A 17,323-nucleotide genomic window follows, 5' to 3' on the forward strand; every position below is an offset into this window, starting at 1 on the left:
GTGCACACACAGGCTTGCCTGCGCTAGACTCCCATCCAAAGCCAGAGCTAATACTGGTAAGCAGTGTGCGCAGCAATATAAAATCTAACAACAGTGTTCTTTGTGTGTGTTTAAAAACATCTACAATTAAACACGGATTACTGGGCTAGACAATCTATCCAAGATGGCGTAGTAGTGCAGTTCTGTTTTTGTCGTGTGTCTGTAAATAGCCTGTAAATACCCTGTTTTTTTTGTATTTTTTTCGTACATATTTCCCTATCAGACTTTTCATCCTTCTACAAAATATACTTTCCTGCAACCCGCCTCACTCAATGTGGAACGGATTCTATTATTGACTTATCTTTTATCTAGAATCTCCAGTTGAAACTAGCTAGCCAGCTAACTAGCTATTTGCTATTAGCCACAGTTAGCGGTATTTCACCCAGAACATTGGATTTTTTTTCTGCGGGATTAATTTAATCACTGGACATTAATCACCGGATATTCGGCCAGTCTGCACAGCGCGTTATCGACCCAGAACATATCAGTTTTTCTGCCGGAATCACTGAATCACTGGACCTTTAACTCCGGATTCATCGCTACCAGCTAGCTGCAACAAAATGGACGCTGTGGTCTGGCTAATCATCCTGAGCTAGGCCCATCTCCCGGCTATCTACCTCTCTGTCAACCGGACGGGACCACCTAGTGTTGACACGGAGCCCCGCCGATCCTACACGACTGGTCTGCCGACGAAATCGTCTGATGTGGTTACGACGTCGACCACGAAGATTCCATCTGCTAGCCCCGGCCCGCTAGCACACGCTAGCCGTGGCCTCTTACTCGCTAGTGCTTTAGCAGCCTCCGAACTATCCTATTGCTGTTCACCGGACCTTATGATAACTCAGCTATACAGCTGATGTCTGCTGGACTGTTCCTTTTTACGGTACTACATCCTGTTTATGTTTAGCCTCAGCCCAAACATGGTTAGCTTATTGTTGTTTCGGTTATTTCTAATTGTACTATTTCACTGTAGATCCCCCAGCCCAGCTAAACCTGCCTTAGATAGCTCCTTTGTCCCACCCCCCATACACGCGGAGACCGACTCAATTGATGCCTCCAGTGATGCTATCTCTTTCATTGTTACCCAACGCTTAGGTTTACCTCCACTTTACTCATATCCTTCCATATCCTTGTCTGTACATAATGCCCTGAATCTTTTCTACAACACCCGGAAATCTGCCCCCTTTATTCTATGTACCCAACGCACTAGAAGACCAGTTCTTAAAGCCTTTAGCCGTATCCTTATTCTAGTCCTCCTCTGTTCCTCTGGTGATGTAGAGGCTAACCCAGGCCCTGCAGCCCTCAGTATCACTCCTACTCCCCAGGCGCTATCATTTGCTGACTTCTGTAATCGCAAAAGTCTTGGTTTCTTGCACGTAAATATCAGAAGTCTACTTCCTAAGTTTGAGTTATTCACTGCGTTAGCACACTCCGCCAACCCTGATGTTCTAGCAGTGTCTGAATCCTGGCTCAGGAAGGCCACCAAAAATTCTGAAATTTTGGGTGAAAAACCACAGTGTGCCATCACAGCTGCAAGATTTGTGACCTGTTGCCACAAGAAAAGGGCAACCAGTGAAGAACAAACACCATTGTAAATACAACCCATATTTATGTTTATTTATTTTCCCATTTGTACTTTAACTATTTGCACATTGTTACAACATTGTATATATACACAATATGATATTTGAAATGTCTTTATTCTTTTGAAACTTCTGAGTGTAATGTTTACTGTTAATATTTATTGTTTATTTCACTTTTGTTTACTATCTACTTCACTTGCTTTGGCAATGTTAACAGACGTTTCCCATGCCAATAAAAGCCCTTAAATTGAAATTGAATTGAGAGAGAGAGAGAAGGAGAGAGAGAGAGAGAGAGAGAGAGAGAGAGAGAAAATGAGAGAGAGAGAGAGAGAGAGAGAGAGAGAGAAAGAGAGAAGGAGAGAGAGAGAGAAAAGGAGAGAGAGAGAGAGAGAGAGAGAGAGAGAGAGAGAGAGAGAGAGAAGAGAAGGAGAGAGAGAGAGAAAAGGAGAGAGAGAGAGAGAGAGAGAGAGAGAGAGAGAGAGAGAGAGAGAGAGAGAGAGAGAGAGAGAAAATGAGAGAGAGAGAGAGAGAGAGAGAGAGAGAGAGAGAGAGAGAGAAAGAGAGAAGGAGAGAGAGAGAGAAAAGGAGAGAGAGAGAGAGAGAGAGAGAGAGAGAGAGAGAGAGAGAGAGAGAGAGAGAGAGAGAGAGAGAGAGAGAGAGAGAGAGAGAGAGAGAGAGAGAGAGAGAGCGAAGACTAAGTTGCCTTACAGTAGCTTTAATCTAATTTATATCAATTCCCTCAGGGATGCCCTGACTGCAAAAACGTTTAGCTAACCTAATTACTTTAGGAACGCATTTCCTTGCACGGTGACTAGTCTATTTCAGAGGGAAATAAAATATAATTAAAATATAGTTCCTAATCTATCCTAACCCGGTTAGATATCCTAGCCTCAGTTGCTCATACACCTCCAGCTACCCAGGGGCTCCTGGTTGTGTGGAGGCGGGAGAGGGTAGGGGTCAGAGCACGTTATCTGACTAAGGGAGGACTCAACGTAAACAGGAAAGTCCAGCACGTGCCCAGCCCTGTCCCGCCCGCTCCCTCAGCACGGGATGACCTTGGATGGACATTTCTACATGCTTTGTTCGGTTTATTTTGGCAATGTCACAGGTCACCAAGTATCCTACACCTACAAAATATCCATGTAGGTGTACCTGAGCTTTCACTAAGACATCATCATAGACAAACACAGACCCTGGAGGTAGAGAGATGCCATGGAATGTTGGGCAGCATTCTTAACTGAATGAATCACACAATTCCCAAGTGATTCCATGGAGGGGCAGGGAGGGTGGGATTCCGTGGAGGGGCAGGGAGTGTGGGATTCCATGGAGGGGCAGGGAGGGTGGGATTCCATGGAGGGGCAGGGAGGGTGGGATTCCATGGAGGGGCAGGGAGGGTGGGCACTCCACTCTGGAGCTGTTTTGACAGGGATTCCGCTTGGAATCAGAAGCCCTTGTAAAGTTTATACAGACAAGTATAGAGATAAGTTTATACAGACAAATATACAGTTAAGTTTATACAGACAAGTATACAGTTAAGTTTATACAGACAAGTATACAGATAAGTTTATACAGACAAGTATACAGATAAGTTTATACAGACAAGTATACAGATAAGTGTATATCGACAAGTATACAGATAAGTTTATACAGACAAGTATACAGATAAGTTTATACAGACAAGTATACAGATAAGTTTATACAGACAAGTATACAGATACGTTTATACAGACAAGTATACAGATACATTGATACAGACAAGTATACAGATAAGTGTATATAGACAAGTATACAGATACGTTTATACAGACAAGTATACAGATACGTTTATACAGAAAAGTATACAGATAAGTTTATACAGACAAGTATACAGATAAGTTTATACAGACAAGTATACAGATAAGTTTATACAGACAAGTATACAGATAAGTTTATACAGACAAGTATACAGATACGTTTATACAGACAAGTATACAGATACATTGATACAGACAAGTATACAGATAAGTGTATATAGACAAGTATACAGATACGTTTATACAGACAAGTATACAGATAAGTTTATACAGACAAGTATACAGATAAGTTTATACAGACAAGTATACAGATACATTTATACAGACAAGTATACAGATACGTTTATACAGACAAGTATACAGATACGTTTATACAGATAAGTTTATACAGACAAGTATACAGATAAGTTTATACAGACAAGTATACAGATAAGTTTATACAGACAAGTATACAGATACGTTTATACAGACAAGTATACAGATACGTTTATACAGACAAGTATACAGATACGTTTATACAGATACGTTTATACAGACAAGTATACAGATAAGTTTATACAGACAAGTATACAGATACGTTTATACAGACAAGTATACAGATACGTTTATACAGACAAGTATACAGATACGTTTATACAGATAAGTTTATACAGACAAGTATACAGATACGTTTATACAGACAAGTATATAGATAAGTTTATACAGACAAGTATACAGATAAGTTTATACAGACAAGTATACAGATACGTTTATACAGACAAGTATACAGATAAGTGTATATAGACAAGTATACAGATACGTTTATACAGACAAGTATACAGATACGTTTATACAGACAAGTATACAGATAAGTTTATACAGACAAGTATACAGATAAGTTTATACAGACAAGTATACAGATACGTTTATACAGACAAGTATACAGATACATTGATACAGACAAGTATACAGATAAGTGTATATAAACAAGTATACAGATACGTTTATACAGACAAGTATACAGATAAGTTTATACAGACAAGTATACAGATAAGTTTATACAGACAAGTATACAGATACGTTTATACAGACAAGTATACAGATACGTTTATACAGATACGTTTATACAGACAAGTATACAGATACGTTTATACTCGTTGTTTTGGTTAGGAAACACATTTAGGCTGGAGATTGTTGAGTGAAGTCTGGCACAAACTCTCAGTCAAAGACAAGGCCAGTGAGAGAGACCATGGAGCTCTTCATAGAAGTTGCCCTTAGGCACAGATCTAGGATCAGCTTCTCATCTCCTAAATCCAACATTTAGCCAATAGGGGGAAACTGTAAAACTGATCGTAAATTAGTTTCTGGGGCAACTGCATTCTGCTTCAGAGAGTTAGAGTGACTACAGTCCAGGGTTGTTTAGGCAGGTTCTGGGTGGTTTGGTGGTTCCATGCTGCATTTAACCAGTTTCATCTCTCAATCTCTCCCTCGCTCCATTATCGCTCTTGCTCTCTCCATTTAGCTCTCTCCATCTTCCCCAGCTGTACATTTACATTTACAATTAAGTAATTTAGCAGACGCTCTTATCCAGAGCGACTTACAAATTGGTGCATTCAACTGTACAGACAGCTCCCCCGACACACCATATCTCCTGAAACATCTCCACACTTTTTATAATTTTATAGAACTCAATTTCCACCCTAAAGCGCGCAGAGACGGTCCCATTAAATAATAGTAAAAGGTCTGTTATCCTCCTACCTTTGTTAGCCAAATAGCCAACTTTGCCTGAGCAAACAGAAAATTCAACAACACACATTTGGCCTTTTCGTTATTTGAATACCTGTACCCCATTATAAACATCCCGACATTAAACTCCACCCCCAACCTCTCACACAGACATTCCAGCAGAGACATTAATGGCATTAACCTGCCCGAGGATATCGTGTCTGATCGAGGTCCCCAGTTCACCTCCAGAGTCTGGAGGGCGTTCATGGAGCGCTTGGGGGTCTCGGTGAGCCTTACCTCGGGGTACCACCCAGAGAGCAATGGGCAGGTAGAAAGAGTGAACCAGGATATGGGTAGGTTTCTGAGATCTTATTGCCAGGGCCGGCCAGAGGAGTGGGCGAGGTATATCCCCTGGGCAGAGATGGCACAGAACTCTCTCCGCCACTCCTCCACCAACCTAACCCCTTTCCAATGTGTATTAGGGTATCAGCCGGTTCTGGCACCTTGGCATCAGAGCCAGATCGAGGCTCCTGCGGTGGATGAGTGGGTGCGGCGCTCGGAAGAGACGTGGAACGCTGCACACGTCCATCTGCAGCGGGCCATCCGTCGACAAAAGGCGAGCGCCGATCTCCACCGCAGTGAGGGTCCGGTGTACGCACCTGGAGATCGAGTCTGGCTCTCGACTCGAAACCTGCCCCTCCGCCTGCCCTGCCGGAAGCTGGGTCGGCGGTTTGTGGGGCATTTAAAGTCCTGAGGAGATTGAACGAGGTGTGTTACAGGTTACAACTGCCTATTGATTATCACATTAACCCCTCGTTCCATGTGTCTCTTCTCAGGCCGGTGGTAGCTGGTCCACTCCAGGACTGTGAGATAAGAGAGACTCGTCCGACCCCATTGGACATCGAGGGGGCTCCGGCGTACACAGTTCGGTCAATCTTGGATTCGAGACGCCGGATGGGGGGTCTCCAATATCTAGTGGAGTGGGAAGGGTACGGCCCGGAGGAACGGTGCTGGGTGCCGAGGAGGGACATCTTGGACCCATCTCTCCTGACTGAGTTCCACCGTGGTCATCCCACGTGCCCTGCTCCGCGTCCTCCTGGTCGTCCCCGAGGCCGGGGTCGGCGCACGGCTGGAGCCGCGCGTCAAGGGGGGGGTACTGTCACGGTTTCGGCCGAGGCTGCTCCTCCTCCTTGCTCGGGCAGGCTTCGGCGTTCGTCATCCCCGGAGTACTAGCTGCCACCGTTGAATGTTATCGATGTTTGTTTGGTTTTGTCTTCCTTGTACACCTGTTTCCTTTTTGTGTTAATTATGTTCCCTATAAGTGTCTCGTTTTGTTTGTAGTGAGTTGTGTGTAATTGTTCCGCCTGTCCGTAGGTGCTGGTATTTTGCTCTATAGTGTTTAGAGTACTGACGCACTTTTGCGTATTTTGTGCATTTGGAGTATTTTGCGCACTGTTGCGTAATCGCTCGCCTCCTTGTTTTGTTGAGGCCCTTTTCTTTGTATTGTCGTGTCTTCCAGTAAAGTCTGTTGGAAGTAGCTTCTGTGTCCTGTGCCTGACTCCTACACCACATCCACATCAGCCACTGACACAGATAGAGGAAGACGGTTTGAGAAGGACAGTACAGAAGTGGTCTGATGACGCAGATGCTAAGGTACAGGACTGTTTTGCTAGCACAGACTGAAATATGATCCGGGACTCATCCGATGGCATTGAGGAGTATACCATATCAGTCACCGGCTTCATCAATAAGTGCATCGATGATGTCGTCCCCTCAGTGACCATACGTACATACCCCAACCAGAAGCCATGGATTACAGGCAACATCCACACTGAGCTAAAGGGTAGAGCTGCCACTTTCAAGGGGCGGGACACTAATCTGGAAGCTTATAAGAAATCCTGCTATGCCATCCGACGAACCATCAAACAGGCAAAGCATCAATACAGGACTAAGATTAAATCCTTCTACCCCGGCTCTGACGCTCGTCGAATGTGGCAGGGCTTGCAAACTATTACGGACTACAAAGGGAAAACCAGCCGCGAGCTGCCCAGTGACGCAAGCCTACCAGACGAGCTAAATGCCTTCTATGCTCGCTTCGAGGCAGGCAACACTAAACCATGCATGAGAGCACCAGCTGATCCGGATGACTGTGTGATCACGCTCTCCGTAGCCGATGTGAGTAAGACCTATAAACAGGTCAACATTCACAAGGCTGCAGGGCCAGACATATTACCAGGATGCGTACTCAGAGCATGTGCTGACCACCTGGCAAGTGTGTTCACTGACATTTCCAACCTCTCCCTAACCAAGTCTGTAATACCTACATGTTTCAAGCAGACCACCATAGTCCCTGTGCCCAAGAACGGCAAATTAACCTGCCTAAGTGATTACTGCCTAGTAGCACTCATGTCTGTAGCCATGAAGTGCATTGAAAGGCTGGTCATGGCTCACATCAACACCATCATCCCAGAAACCCTAGACCCACTACAATTTGCAAACCGCCCCAACAGATCCACAGAGGACGCAATCTTCATTGCACTCCACACTGCCCTTTCCCACCTGGACAAAAGGAACACCTACGTCAGAATGCTGTTTGTTGAATACAGCTCAGCGTTCAACACCATAGTGCCCTCAAAGCTCATCACTAAGCTCAGGACCCTGGGACTAAACACCTCCCTCTGCAACTGGATCCTGGACTTCCTGACGGGCCGCCCACAGGTGGTAAGGGTAGACAACAACACATCTGCCACGCTGATCCTCAACACGGGGGCCCCTCAAGGGTGCGTGCTTAGTCCCCTTCATGTACTCCCTGTTCACCCACAACTGCGTGGCCACGCACGACTCCAACACCATCATTAAGTTTGACGACGACGCAACAGTAGTAGGCCTGATCAACAACAACGATGAGACAGCGTATAGGGAGGAGGTCAGAGACCTGGCAGTGTGGTGGCAGGACAACAACCTATGTTTGCATCACCGCTTGGTATGGCAACTGCTCGGCATCCGATACAGAGGGTAGTGTCTACGGCCCAGTACATCACTGGGGCCAAGCTTCCTGCCATCCAGGACCTCTATACCAGGCGGTGTCAGAGGAAGGCCCTAAAAATGGACATAGACTCCAGCCGCCCTAGTCATAGACTGTTCTCTCTGCTACCGCACGGCAAGCGGTACCGGAGTGCCAAGTCTAGGTCCAAAAGTCTCCTTAACAGCTTCTCCCCGCAAGCCGTAAGACTGCTAAACAGTTAATCAAATGGCTACCTGGACTATTTGCATTGACCCCCTTTTTTACACTGCTGCTACTCTCTGTTTATTACCTCTGCATAGTCACTTTACCCCTACCTACATGTACATATTACCTCAATTACCTTTACTAACCTGTACCCTGCACATTGACATGGTACCGGTACCCCTGTATATATATATACACAGTTGAAATCGGAAGTTTACATACACCTTAGCCAAATACATTTCAACTCAGTTTTTCACAATTCCTGACATTTAATCCTAGTAAAAATTCCCTGTTTTAGGTCAGTTAGGATCACCACTTTATTTTAAGAATGTGAAATGTCAGAATAATAGCAGAGAGAATTATTTATTTCAGCTTTTATTTCTTTCATCACATTCCCAGTGGGTCAGAAGTTTACATACACTCAATTAGTATTTGGTAGCATTGCCTTTAAATTGTTTAACTTGGGCCAAACATTTCGGGTAGCCTTCCACAAGCTTCCCACAATAAGTTGGGTGAATGTTGGCCCATTCCTCCTGACAGAGCTGGTGTAACTGAGTCAGGTTTGTAGGCCTCCTTGCTCGCTTTTTCAGTTCTGCCCACAGACTTTCTATAGGATTGAGGTCAGGGCTTTGTGATGGTCACTCCAATACCTTGACTTTGTTGTCCTTAACCCTCCCGTTGTCCTAGGGTCAAAATGACCCGCCACTGTGTTGAACCAACTTTATTGAATTTTTATATTTTTGGGATCATTTGTGAGAAGGAGGCAGTGATACTTTCTTTAAAGTCTCACTGCCTCCTTCTCACAAATGATCCCAAAAATATAAAAATTCAATAAAGTTGGTTCAACACAGTGGCGGGTCATTTTGACCCCAGGACAACGGGAGGGTTAAGCCATTTTGCCACAACTTTGGAAGTATGCTTGGGGTCATTGTCCATTTGGAAGGCCTATTTGCGACCAAGCTTTATCTTCCTGACTGATGTCTTGAGATGTTGCTTCAATATATCCACATAATATTCCTTCCTCATGATGCCATCTATTTTGTGAAGTGCACCAGTCCCTCCTGAAGCAAAGCACCCCCACAGCATGATGCTGCCACCTCTGTGCTTCACGGTTGGGATGGTGTTCTTTGGCTTGCAAGCCACCCCCTTTTTCCTCCAAACATAACGATGGTAATTATGGCCAAACAGTTATATTCATGTTTCATCAGACTTGTGGAGGTCTACCATTTTTTTTCTGAGGTCTTGGCTGATTTCTTTTGATTTTCCCATGATGTCAAGCAAAGAGGCACTTAGTTTGAAGGTAGGCCTTGAAATACATCCACAGGTACACCTCCAATTGACTCAAATGATGGCAATTAGCCTATCAGAAGCTTCTAAAGCCATGACATCATTTTCTGGAATTTTCCAAGCTGTTTAAAGGCACAGTCAACTTAGTGACCCACTGGAATTGTGATACAGTGAATTATAAGTCAAATAATCTGTCTGTAAACAATTGTTGGAAAAATTACTTGTGTCATGCACAAAGTAGATGTCCTAACCGACTTGCCAAAAGTATAGTCTGTTAACAAGAAATTTGTGGAGTGGTTGAAAAAAGAGTTTTAATGACTCCAACCTAAGTGTATGTAAACATCCGACTTCAACTCTATATGTATATATATATATATAGCCTCTTTATTGTTATTTTATTGTGTTCCTTTTTTTCTTACTTTAGTTATTTTTTATATAAACTTTAGAGCAAATGTTTTCTTATTTACTTTTTAAAAAATTCTGCATTGTTGGTTAAAGGCTTGTAAGTAAGCATTTCACGGTAAGGTCTACACCTGTTGTATTCGGCGCATGTGACAAATACAATTTGATTTGAGAGAGAGGGGATGGAGAGAGAGGGGAGGGAGGGAGGGAGGCGGAGAGGAGGGGAGAGAGAGAGGGAAAACCGGATAGACAGTGGGCATTTTCACTTTCATTTCATTGAAATTCGGTTACCTGGTTAGGTTTCCTGGGGCGTTTATGAGAATTCTACAAAATACGCTTTGCTTTCACTATAACTGAAAACAACCGTTTCAGAATGCGATTTGCGAGATGCACAAGCTAGCTAATGCCGCGTCACAATACCTGGTACTCTGGTCCAGGATCTTGGACCCACTACTCACACAGGTCCAGGATTCGTTTCTGCCAGGGTTCGTTTGTGTTTCACACATGCAGATCAGGGTACTAAAAGCTCCAGGATCCGGATCATACAGGGATATGAGAAGCGCCCTTAGTTACTCTACAAGGTGTCAGAAGCGTTCCACAGGGATGCTGGCCGATGGTGTTCTTAATGTTTTTTATACTCAGTGTACATTTACATTTACATTTTAGTCATTTAGCAGACGCTCTTATCCAGAGCGACTTACAGGAGCAATTAGGGTTAAGTGCCTTGCTCAAGGGCACATTTACGTCATTTAGCAGACGCTCTTATCCAGAGCGACTCACAAATTGGTGCATTCACCCTATAGCCAGTGGGATAACCACTGGAGTTGCTTATTAAGATGACATTGAATGTTCCTGAGTGGCCTAGTTACAGTTTTGACTTAAATTGACTTAAAAATCTATGGCAAGACTTGAAAATGGCTGTCAAGCAATGATCAACAACCAACTTGACAGAGCTGGAAGAATTTTTAAAAGGCGTGCAACATTTCTAGAAACTTACCCAAAGGTAATTCTAATATGTATTGCCTCAGGGGTGTGAGATATTTCTGTGTGTGTGTGTGTGTGTGTGTGTGTGTGTAAGGCCGGCCTGTTAGCTGTGTGGACCAGAGAAGCTAAAGAATCATAGGGTCTGGAGGACAGGAGAGAACTACGGGACTCAAGACTCTCAGTCTCTCGGTGTGTGTGTGTGTGTGTGTGTTGAAGCTCTATCCATGTGCTGTATAGCATTAGCAGTAACTCGTGGTTCTCTGAAGACCAGTCTGCCAGCCTCCACTCTGAACTGCTCTCCACTCAGCTCCTCCTTCCTCTCAGATTCTTCCAGACCACGCCCACTTCTCAGGACTCTACCTAACTGTCCCTCAGCCAAACAGGTTCTGTTGTAATTTATAATCCCTAGAAAGCTATGTTGTGTTATAGGTTTATCTATAAGAAATGACATTATGGCCCATTTTTTTAATAAAATGCATCGAAAATAGGTTAAAATGTCTCTCTCGCTCTCTCTCTCTCTCTCTCTCTCTCTCTCTCTCTCTCTCTCTCTCTCTCTCTCTCTCTCTCTCTCTCTCTCTCTCTCTCTCTCCCTCCTCTCTCTCTCCCTCCTCTCTATCTCCCTCTGTTTCTCTCCCTCCCCCCCTCTCTCTCTCTCTCTCTCTCTCTCTCTCTCTCTCTCTCTCTCTCTCTCTCTCTCTCTCTCTCTCTCTCTCTGTAGGAGATGTACATGATTGATGAGCTAGTCCCCTGTCCACCTGCTCTCCTGGCTCTTCTGTTGGCTGTAGGTGTTCGTGACAGTGCTGCTGATTGGCTAATGGTATGGTATAACACATGTAATGGTATGGTATAACACATGTAATGGTATGGTATAACACATGTAATGGTATGGTATAACACATGTAATGGTATGGTATAACATATAATGTGTATTCAGTCTCTGTGTCTAAATGCTGTAGGTGCATTCCTCTCCACTAGATGGAGAAATAACGTCACTGACTTGCTTTAGCTTCTATAAGAAACACATGGAAACAGAGTTCTACTACTAGTTATACTACTAGTTATACTACTAGTTATACTACTAGTTATACTACTAGTTCTACTACTAGTTCTACTATTAGTTCTACTATTAGTTCTACTACTGGTTATACTCCTGGTTATACTACTGGTTATACTACTAGTTATACTACTAGTTCTACTATTAGTTCTACTCCTAGTTCTACTACTGGTTATACTACTGGTTATACTCCTGGTTATACTACTAGTTATACTACTATTTATACTATTAGTTATACGACTAGTTATACTACCGGTTATACTCCTGGTTATACTACTGGTTATACTACTAGTTATAATATTAGTTATACTACTAGTTATACTACTAGTTATACTACTAGGTATACTACTAGTTATACTACTAGTTATACTACTAGTTATACTACTGGCTATACTACTAGTTATACTATGAGTTATACTACTAGTTATACTACTAGTTATACTACTAGTTATACTCCTGGTTATACTACTGGTTATACTAGTAGTTATTCTTCTAGTTATACTACTAGTTATGCTATTAGTTATTCTACTTGTTATACTACTAGGTATACTACTAGTTATACTACTGGTTATACTACTAGTTATACTACTAGTTATACTACTAGTTATACTATTAGTTATACTACTAGTTATACTACTGGTTATACTCCTGGTTATACTACTAGTTATAATATTAGTTATACCACTAGTTATACTACTAGTTATACTACTGGTTATACTACTAGTTAAACTACTAGTTATACTATTAGTTATACTGTTAGTTATACTACTAGCTATACTACTAGTTATACTCATAGTTCTACTACTGGTTATACTCCTGGTTATACTACTGGTTATACTACTGGTTATACTACTAGTTATCCTACTTGTTATACTACTAGTTATACTACTGGTTATACTCCTGGTTATACTACTGGTTATACTACTAGTTATCCTACTTGTTATACTACTAGTTATACTACTGGTTATACTCCTGGTTATACTACTGGTTATACTACTGGTTATACTAGTAGTTATAGTTCTAGTTATACTACTAGTTATGCTATTAGTTATACTACTAGTTATACTACTAGTTATACTATTAGTTATACTACTAGCTATACTACTAGTTATACTACTAGTTACACTACTAGTTACACTGCCAATCAGCTGTGATGGAAACAGGACGTTTCGGTAACAATTTGTTCGTTCGACATGGTGGGATCTTTTTGTGTCGATAAAATGTATTATGGAAGAAATGTCAGTGGAAACGTCTTTATGTGCAAATATTGATACAATAACCATCATATCGACGTGAACTTGGAGTCACTCGATGACAATGTGTGTGGTTCTCCCACTACGACTCAGAAAACCATGCAGTTTATTAGGCTACAGATGAAATAAGTTATGATGAACTTCACAGGGTGGTGAAAGTGCACAGTTATGAGTTTGATGCTCCTTTCCAATAAATGTGGAGGATCATATTCTGGTGACATGATGATTGATGCTTGACTGCTGTTTGACAAATATGAATATTATCCATAATAATCTCATCATTTAGACATTTAGACTAACCTACCCACAGAGACTTCCCGCACTGTATCTGCAAGTTGTTGGCAAGAGCGCACGTGCCAGAACCAGACAAGGCACATTTGCTATTTAACGCAACAGTTTTTGTGACAAAACTATCTGTATAGTTGAAAATACGATGGAAACACGTTGAACATTAGATATTTATTCAGTACATGAAAACTTCTGCGAAAAAGTACATTTTGTGTGCATTACGTCATCATGCAGTGATTCAGTTTGGTGGAAACACCAGTGGTGGGAAAATGCACATATTTTCTTTATGCAGATTTTAGAATATTTGCATGAAAATCTGTGACCTGGACTACAGACTCTCTCTCTCTCTATCTCTCTCTTTCTCTCTCTCTCTCTCTCTCTCTCTCTTTATCTCTATCAATTTCAATTCAATTTCAATTTAAGGGCTTTATTGGCATGGGAAACGTGTGTTAACATTGCCAAAGCAAGTGAAGTAGATAGTAAACAAAAGTGAAATAAACAATAAATATTAACAGTAAACATTACACTCAGAAGTTTCAAAAGAATAAAGACATTTCAAATATCATATTGTGTATATATACAGTGTTGTAACAATGTGCAAATAGTTAAAGTACAAATGGGAAAATAAATATACATAATTATGGGTTGTATTTACAATGGTGTTTGTTCTTCACTGGTTGCCCTTTTCTTGTGGCAACAGGTCCCAAATATTGCAGCTGTGATGGCACACTGTGGTTTTCACCCAGTAGATAAGGGAGTTTATCAAAATTGGGTTTGTTTTCAAATTCTCTCTCCTTCTCTCTCTCTATCTCTCTCTCTCTCTCTCTCTCTCTCTCTCTCTCTCTCTCTCTCTCTCTCTCTCTCTCCTCTCTCTCTCTCTCTCTCTCTCTCTCTCTCTCTCTCTCTCTGTAGGAGATGTACATGATTGGCGAGCTAGTCCCCTGTCCACCTGCTCTCCTGGCTCTTCTGTTGGCTGTAGGTGTTCGTGACAGTGCTGCTGATTGGCGACATCTCACCACTCTTCATCCTGATAGTTCCGGTCCTGTCTTACTTCTTCCTCTTCCTCATGCAGATGTGGTATAACATGTAATGGTATGGTATAACACATGTAATGGTATGGTATAACACATGTAATGGTATGGTATAACACATGTAATGGTATGGTATAACACATGTAATGGTATGGTATAACATATAATGTGTATTCAGTCTCTGTGTCTAAATGCTGTAGGTGCATTCCTCTCCACTAGATGGAGAAATAACGTCACTGACTTGCTTTAGCTTCTATAAGAAACACATGGAAACAGAGTTCTACTACTAGTTATACTACTAGTTATACTACTAGTTATACTACTAGTTCTACTACTAGTTCTACTACTAGTTCTACTACTAGTTATACTACTAGTTATACTACTGGTTATACTCCTGGTTATACTCCTGGTTATACTCCTGGTTATACTACTAGTTATACTACTAGTTATACTACTAGTTATACTACTAGTTCTACTACTAGTTCTACTACTAGTTATACTACTAGTTCTACTATTAGTTCTACTACTGGTTATACTCCTGGTTATACTCCTGGTTATACTACTAGTTATACTACTAGTTCTACTATTAGTTCTACTCCTAGTTCTACTACTGGTTATACTCCTGGTTATACTACTGGTTCTACTACTAGTTATACTACTAGTTATACTATTAGTTATACGACTAGTTATACTACCGGTTATACTCCTGGTTATACTACTGGTTATACTACTAGTTATAATATTAGTTATACTACTAGTTATACTACTAGGTATACTACTAGTTATACTACTAGTTATACTACTGGCTATACTACTAGTTATACTATTAGTTATACTACTAGTTATACTACTAGTTATACTACTAGTTATACTCCTGGTTATACTACTGGTTATACTAGTAGTTATTCTTCTAGTTATACTACTAGTTATGCTATTAGTTATTCTACTTGTTATACTACTAGGTATACTACTAGTTATACTACTGGTTATACTACTAGTTATACTACTAGTTATACTACTAGTTATACTATTAGTTATACTACTAGTTATACTACTGGTTATACTCCTGGTTATACTACTAGTTATAATATTAGTTATACCACTAGTTATACTACTAGTTATACTACTGGTTATACTACTAGTTAAACTACTAGTTATACTATTAGTTATACTGTTAGTTATACTACTAGCTATACTACTAGTTATACTCATAGTTCTACTACTGGTTATACTCCAGGTTATACTACTGGTTATACTACTGGTTATACTACTAGTTATCCTACTTGTTATACTACTAGTTATACTACTGGTTATACTCCTGGTTATACTACTGGTTATACTACTAGTTATCCTACTTGTTATACTACTAGTTATACTACTGGTTATACTCCTGGTTATACTACTGGTTATACTACTGGTTATACTACTAGTTATACTACTAGGTATACTACTAGTTATACTCCTGGTTATACTACTGGTTATACTACTAGTTATACTACTAGTTATACTAGTAGTTATACTACTAGTTATACTCCTGGTTATACTACTGGTTATACTAGTAGTTATAGTTCTAGTTATACTACTAGTTATGCTATTAGTTATACTACTAGTTTTACTACTAGTTATACTATTAGTTATACTACTAGCTATACTACTAGTTATACTACTAGTTACACTGCCAATCAGCTGTGATGGAAACAGGACGTTTCGGTAACAATTTGTTCGTTCGACATGGTGGGATCTTTTTGTGTCGATAAAATGTATTATGGAAGAAATGTCAGTGGAAACGTCTTTATGTGCAAATATTGATACAATAACCATCATATCGACGTGAACTTGGAGTCACTCGATGACAATGTGTGTGGTTCTCCCACTACGACTCAGAAAACCATGCAGTTTATTAGGCTACAGATGAAATAAGTTATGATGAACTTCACAGGGTGGTGAAAGTGCACAGTTATGAGTTTGATGCTCCTTTCCAATAAATGTGGAGGATCATATTCTGGTGACATGATGATTGATGCTTGACTGCTGTTTGACAAATATGAATATTATCCATAATAATCTCATCATTTAGACATTTAGACTAACCTACCCACAGAGACTTCCCGCACTGTATCTGCAAGTTGTTGGCAAGAGCGCACGTGCCAGAACCAGACAAGGCACATTTGCTATTTAACGCAACAGTTTTTGTGACAAAACTATCTGTATAGTTGAAAATACGATGGAAACACGTTGAACATTAGATATTTATTCAGTACATGAAAACTTCTGCGAAAAAGTACATTTTGTGTGCATTACGTCATCATGCAGTGATTCAGTTTGGTGGAAACACCAGTGGTGGGAAAATGCACATATTTTCTTTATGCAGATTTTAGAATATTTGCATGAAAATCTGTGACCTGGACTACAGACTCTCTCTCTCTCTCTATCTCTCTCTTTCTCTCTCTCTCTCTCTTCTCTCTCTTTATCTCTATCAATTTCAATTCAATTTCAATTTAAGGGCTTTATTGGCATGGGAAACGTGTGTTAACATTGCCAAAGCAAGTGAAGTAGATAGTAAACAAAAGTGAAATAAACAATAATATTAACAGTAAACATTACACTCAGAAGTTTCAAAAGAATAAAGACAATTTCAAATATCATATTGGTGATATACAGTGTTGTAACAATGTG

The 17,323-nt window shown here is 40.9% G+C and overlaps 1 pseudogene across 1 annotated transcript in view; it reads left to right on the forward strand.

Annotated features, from left to right (window-relative positions):
• The window catches only part of LOC311123936 (ATP-binding cassette sub-family C member 2-like), a 15,522-nt pseudogene extending 656 nt beyond the window's left edge, over nucleotides 1–14,866 (forward strand). Inside the window, exons 2-5 of the transcript in view lie at nucleotides 11,075–11,360; nucleotides 11,820–11,838; nucleotides 14,529–14,693; nucleotides 14,848–14,866. The product of the transcript in view is annotated as an ATP-binding cassette sub-family C member 2-like (transcript). The remainder of the gene's footprint in view (nucleotides 1–11,074; nucleotides 11,361–11,819; nucleotides 11,839–14,528; nucleotides 14,694–14,847) is intronic.
• The last annotated feature ends 2,457 nt before the right edge of the window (nucleotides 14,867–17,323 follow it).

Source organism: Coregonus lavaretus, assembly GCF_964263955.1.
Source record: "Coregonus lavaretus genome assembly, contig: HAP1_SCAFFOLD_1666, whole genome shotgun sequence".
In the NCBI taxonomy this organism is placed as follows: Eukaryota; Metazoa; Chordata; class Actinopteri; order Salmoniformes; family Salmonidae; genus Coregonus; species Coregonus lavaretus.